This window comes from Peromyscus californicus, unplaced genomic scaffold (assembly GCF_007827085.1).
Source record: "Peromyscus californicus insignis strain IS unplaced genomic scaffold, ASM782708v3 Scaffold_9__1_contigs__length_137607984, whole genome shotgun sequence".
Classification (NCBI taxonomy): Eukaryota; Metazoa; Chordata; class Mammalia; order Rodentia; family Cricetidae; genus Peromyscus; species Peromyscus californicus.
This window is the reverse complement of record NW_026294617.1, coordinates 119,535,647-119,541,744: the sequence shown is the minus strand read 5'-3', so window position 1 is coordinate 119,541,744 and position 6,098 is coordinate 119,535,647.

The following is a 6,098-nucleotide window of genomic DNA, read 5'->3' as shown; positions in this document are numbered from 1 at the left end:
CATATCATTACATTTTTAAATGAGCTGCATAAGAGCCCAATACCCCAAGCAAGAGTAGAAACATATGTACAATATAACAAAAATAATTTTAAATTTGTATCCATATAAGAAAACCCATACCAATGTAAAACATTTGGGGTTAATAGTTGTCTTTTTATCCCATATTCCTATATCCACCCCTAAACAATGACAAATATCCATAACCCATCAAATGACCTAAAACCACACATCCCTCCTCTTGGGAATGTGGGTGTTGTGTTCTCTAGGCTGCTTCCTGTTGTCTGTGAGCACAGGCATCTTTTTAGGGAACCTGAGTAAATTGAAATAATGGTCACGTCCTGGGAAAACTAGTTATAACATTTGCTGTCCAGTCTCTATGCAATGGAAAAGAGCAAGGCTTATCTACAGTCCTGGCTAGAATAGTCTATGTGGCTGGACCATCTCAGCCTATAGCCTTGAAGCTGTTCTGGATGCAGAACTCTGAGGAAACTCCAACAGAGGCACTCTAAGAGGCTGGATCCCCTGGGCCACTGGTTTTCATTGGTGTCTCTGGTCCTTGTCCTGAAAATACACAAACTTTCAAAGGTAACATACATATCTGCATTGACACAAGTATGGACTGTATGTTGTACACAAGCCAGCCAAAGATGATTTTTTGTTTTATATTTGAGCAGGTAAAATATGTCACCTGTCTTGTAGTTTTTCTAGGTTTATTTCTTTATATGTGTAGCCAGGATTTTCAAGAGGTCTCCCTTGGTTAAGCCTGATCTCTATTAACCTTGAACAAATCCACAGCCTTTTGGAAACAAAAGCATAACATCTTCCCGAGCAGTATGCTTTCTGACTTCCATTTTAAAGTGCATTTAACCAGGGACTGCATTCAGCCACCCCAGCTCTAGGAAGTTAGTGCCCTGCACTGTGGCAGTCGTTTTTACTTAGCTTTTTGTTTCTACTTAATGTGCCAGCTATTAAATGTTCTGTTGTACAGCAGAATTTCTTAAAGGAGCTGAAATCTTTTTTTTTCTTTCTTTCTTTCTTTCTTTCTTTCTTTCTTTCTTTCTTTCTTTCCTTCTTTCTTTCCTTTCTTTCTTTCTTTCTTTCTTTCTTTCTTTTCTTTTAGCTTTCTCAGGCCATATTGGAAATTCAGGCCCCACACTGGGCACCAAAATGCTGTTTTACCTTCCTTAAGGTGGCTGTTCTTTAAAGTACTAGTGCCCCGGACAATGGCTCTTTTGCTGCCACTAAAGGTAGTTCTAACTAAATCTCTATCATTCTAATAAAACTTGAGATTCAAAGGCTGGGGTGAAAATCTGTGCGCTCAGAGAATTAGAATAGCAACTGGCTAACCTTCTCTCTTTGCTGGTGTGGCTTACTCATTATCCTGTTTGTCCAAGGAGGAAAGGGATCAGAAAGAGTGATGGGGACTTTGTGGTACCCTAAAACTACAACAGCAAAAAACTGAATGGAATCCAGAATTGGAAATGCGATTGAATAAACTCAATGCTTCTCTACTCTATACAATGAAAGAAAGAGAGAAAACTACATTACATGAGTGAGAGAAATGAGAGAAACAGTGTGTGTGTTGGGAGTGGGAAGAGATAATATAACTGGAAGTGAAAGTGGTTCTGAGGTTTTTTGAAACAGACCTAAATACTGGGAAACCAGCTGTTATTTTCTTAGACCAGTAAAATCTGTTTGTATTAGATAACCCAAAATTACTTACACCTGCTTTGTACAAAGTAATTTCCCCTTTGAAAGAGTAAACCATGTATTTTTTTAAAAAGTATTTAATTTTTTATTTATTTGTGTCTGTGCAAATGTGTATTCCTGTGGACATATATGTACAACGTAGCCCATACGGAGGTCAGAGGACAACTTATAGGAGTCAATGTGGGTCCTGGTGGTCAGGTAGTCAGGCTTGGTGTCAAAGCACCCCTAATCACTGAGCTGTTTCTCTGGTCCTCAAGACATTTCCTGCTAAGTATTGTTACAATCTCTAGACTCGCTGTTAGATACACATTTAAGAACTGATGGTTGTGTATCAACTGCCATGACATAAATGTTCAATTGTTTATGGTTCTTACACTGAAGGACAGAGAGCAGAGTGTACTGAGAAATGTAGGTTGTATTCATGCCACTGGTTTGGACAGAAAATAGCTTCATTTAACACAATTGTAGGAGATAATAAAAGTGTTTTCTCCAGTGAGCAAATAAGAAAGAGGTAGAGTTCTTTAATAGCAGCAGTCTGGAATTGGATGTGTGGGTCTGTGGGGCGTTTACCCAACCACCCCCACAGTTCCCCAGAGTTTTCTTGAGTGCGAGCAGCAGGAAATATTAGATAGAAGGATTTATTGCGGAGATAAACAGATAGAAAATAAAGGATAGCCTCGAGAGGGCCTGGAATCTATTCCAACGGGCCCCGACTGTCTCTGCCCCAGGGTTTTTATAGAGACGCCAAGGGGTGGAGCAAAAGACCTCCTCCCCCAGCACAGCCAAGTGCAGACCATCTCAGACACCTGCACTCAGGCCCGTGGTCCTAATCATCCTCTATGCAGACCTGCTGGGTAAAGCCACGAGGAACCTGAGAACGGGCTCCCACAGGTCCCCCTTTCTTAATATATAAAAAAAATAACTATTAATGGCTTACAGCAATCTCCATAGCTGTTACACCTCCCAGTATGGGAGTAGAGGATGATAAAGATGGCATTTCTCTTTTGAATTAGGTCCAAGGTGACTACAGCAGTCTTAGCTGCCTCAAGCCCTTTCTAAGCCAAAAACTCTTAAGGTGACTACAAACTTAAAGAATCCCTTAGCTTCATCATTACCATTAACAGGTTAACATAAATATTGCTATACATAGTCACAATTCTCTGTCTTACAACACAAAGCAAACTCTTAACAGAACCATTTAAATTAGCATATATGGCGCTAAATATAGTTAATTTTCTCCGTCTTACAACTTTAACTGTTAATCATTTGAATTTTCTTGCTAACAGAACATAGGAAAACTTCAATGTATTCACATCAAACTTAAATATTTCCTTAACTCCACAAAACCAGGGTGCATTAATATCAATAGGGTAAATATAATTTCTGCAAACATAATTCAACCTCATAACTCCTTTTCTTTATAATTTTTTCAACAAAATCTCAAACCTAGTTAGAAGACCCAAACTTTTCCATTTAAACAGTTCCATTTGTAACACAAAACCAGTCCCAGAAAACAGTTTCTGGGTCATTACTGTAAGTAAACTCAAAATTGTCCCATTGCAATGAAATCTATTGTTCAGTTCATTAAGTCCTAGAATTCAAATGATAAATTCTGGTACTAGCCTTCCAAATATGAAGAAATCCAGAACCAAAATCTTTCTGTAGTTTTATCTCATTTTAAGTTCAAAAAGTTCAAACAAGAAATAAATTCTGATATTAGGCTTTCACTTCAAAATATGAAGAGACGTTTTTCAACCAAAACTTTTTGCAGTTAACAATTTTTGTTCAAACAAGTGTCTCTGAACTTATTCTCAAGCCAGAGACCTTTTTAGGTACAGTAGTATTCTAAACCGCACCGTTTTTGATGTTAGCTCAGGTTTTTCTGTGTTGTGTTGATTTTCCACGGATCTCAGCTGCGGATGCCTTGTGCTGGTTCTGGCATCAGCCATTCTTAGCTTCTTAGCAGCTTCTGGAGCTTTTGAAACTATTCAGACTGCCTACTTTGCAGTCTACTAGGACACTACCTTCTGTGTCTCAGGTTCTTTCAACCATATACATTAAAAATAGACTCACTCTTAACATTTTTTTTTGCCTTGCAAAGCATTTAGACTCACATTCAACATTTACATTGTACAAACTCACATATAACGTATTAACATCTACTTATTTATACTCCTTAAGGAAACTATAGAACTACTTTAGCAAATATATTTCTTATTACTTCTTATATACAACTAGTATCTTTACTTCTTACAAGCTTATTACTACATGTCTTAAGACTACCTTAGATATTTCTTACAAGCTTATATTCTTAAAGGAACTCTATAGATCTATTTTACAAACTTATACAGGGCTACCATTAGCATATATTTAACTTAGCAGACACCTAAAGATTTCTTAACACAGATCTAACAAGATAATTTTTACAAACTCACATATCTTATTTTCATCTTTTTCTATTTCTTACTCTTAATTATTATTACTATCTTTATTAGAAAGATTCTCTTAAACTAGACAGGAAGTACATACATCATTTCTAAACTTTAGAGTTTATAGTCAGCTTTGTTATAAAACACTGGAATTTAGTGAGTGTTGTTACAGAATTGTGATAGTTGTTGCTAGGGGACTGTAACCTTCCCAGGATGACACCACACTCCAAAGTTGCCAGTTCTCTCAGTCGTTCCGGACCGGCAGAGATGCACTGTCAGCGGTAACCGGTTTTTAACTAGAGGCTGTCCCTTCACCCAAATTCATAATAGTTCCCCTAAGTACTTCAATTCAGACAAACCTTTCTATTACAGCAGTACTTTTGGTTTGTTCTACCGAAAAACTTCACTTCACGCTGAGCATGAAATTACCGTATTTAGCTGCTGTAAAGCTCTTTGAGAATTACCACACAGCTATTAGGTGATATAAAGTATTTTTCTTAAGGAGCTAGTAAAGCCAAAAGCGGCACAGCTCTGAACTCCATTTCCGCACTGTTTGCATTAACCAGTGACAAAACCTCAGAAATACTAATCGAGCCACTTTCCTTCTGGTTTCTTTATAGAAACGTCATGGGAGCTGACCTTTCTTAGTTCCACGCTCCTTAGGAAACACTCCGGTAACCACCGAGCTTCATTCCCCTCTTGTGAAAAAACACACATGTCCTCAACCCCATATTAACACAGGATCGGGACCCTTCCATAATCCCGAGCAGGGATCTTTCCATTTCCCATTACCCTCAGCTAAAGGACCAGGAAGATTGGAGTGAGCTCTAATATGGCCCACAAAGCATGGCAGCTTTCTTTTGTGGAATAGCGTCTTGGATTTGTTGAAACATTTACCAAAACTGTTACTATTCAAAAGAGTTAAGAACATAGATGTTCTTTCATGAGACATATCCTTCATTAGCTTACTCTGAGAAAAAGCATTTTTAAGGAACTTTCAGGTGAAGCAACTCTTTTGTAAGACAGCTAGATTTTCTGGTTTGTTTCCCATCTATAAAGCAGTCATTTCTTTTTTGAATGCCTGTTTCGTATCCCCTTAGTTAGATTTGCAAAAGAATCACTCATTGCAGGCTGTTTGTTCAAGAGGTAACTAATTTTCAATTTCACATAAGTTTCTTCATATCTAAGACAACATTCAGTGTATAAACTGCTCTCTTGCTTTCTTAAGGATTTTAAAGTGGCTTGTTTGCTCTTAAAGGTAGCTTTTTGTCATCCAACTACCGTAAAAATTTGCACAGCTATTAGGGTAAATAAGGCATTTTACCAAGGAGCCCCAAACCGCGAAGCACCTAGTTCCGTATCCTTTCAATTTTTCATTGGAACTGACACTTAAACTCTTAAACGATTTTCCTCCTTATTCTTTTAAAAGCTGTATTTTAAGTTTACCATGAACGTATTTTCGAGCTGACAAAAGTGTTTCAAGGCAATGTCGCCATCTTTAGCGGAAAAACTACCTTTCCCAGAATGCATTTCCCTTATATCAGTCCATAATAATATCAGTCCTTTATATCATTTCCCTTATATCAGTCATTTCCCATAGTTCTTTTCGGGTCTGAGAGTCAACTGGTTCTCTTTTACCAGACTTGCTTATAAATTATTGCCCGGGAGGTTTGAACAAAGTTTTTTGCTTTTGCAATGGGAGATTTGAACAAGCATTTTACATTTTCAGCTTTGGCACGTTGGGAGATTTCTATTCTCTCCTCAACTGGCTTTAACAGGTGTCTCTCCTTCATTTGAAACTGGCCTCGGATCAGAACCGCACCTGCCTCGTTAGCGCGCATTGAGGCTGGCATTTCTGATAGCAACTTTTCTAGGGGCTTGTGTTTGTCTTAGCCAGTCAGTGAAAAACAAGATCACATACAACAGCTTTTCCATAGCTCCTTCAGAGAGATTTTCTCC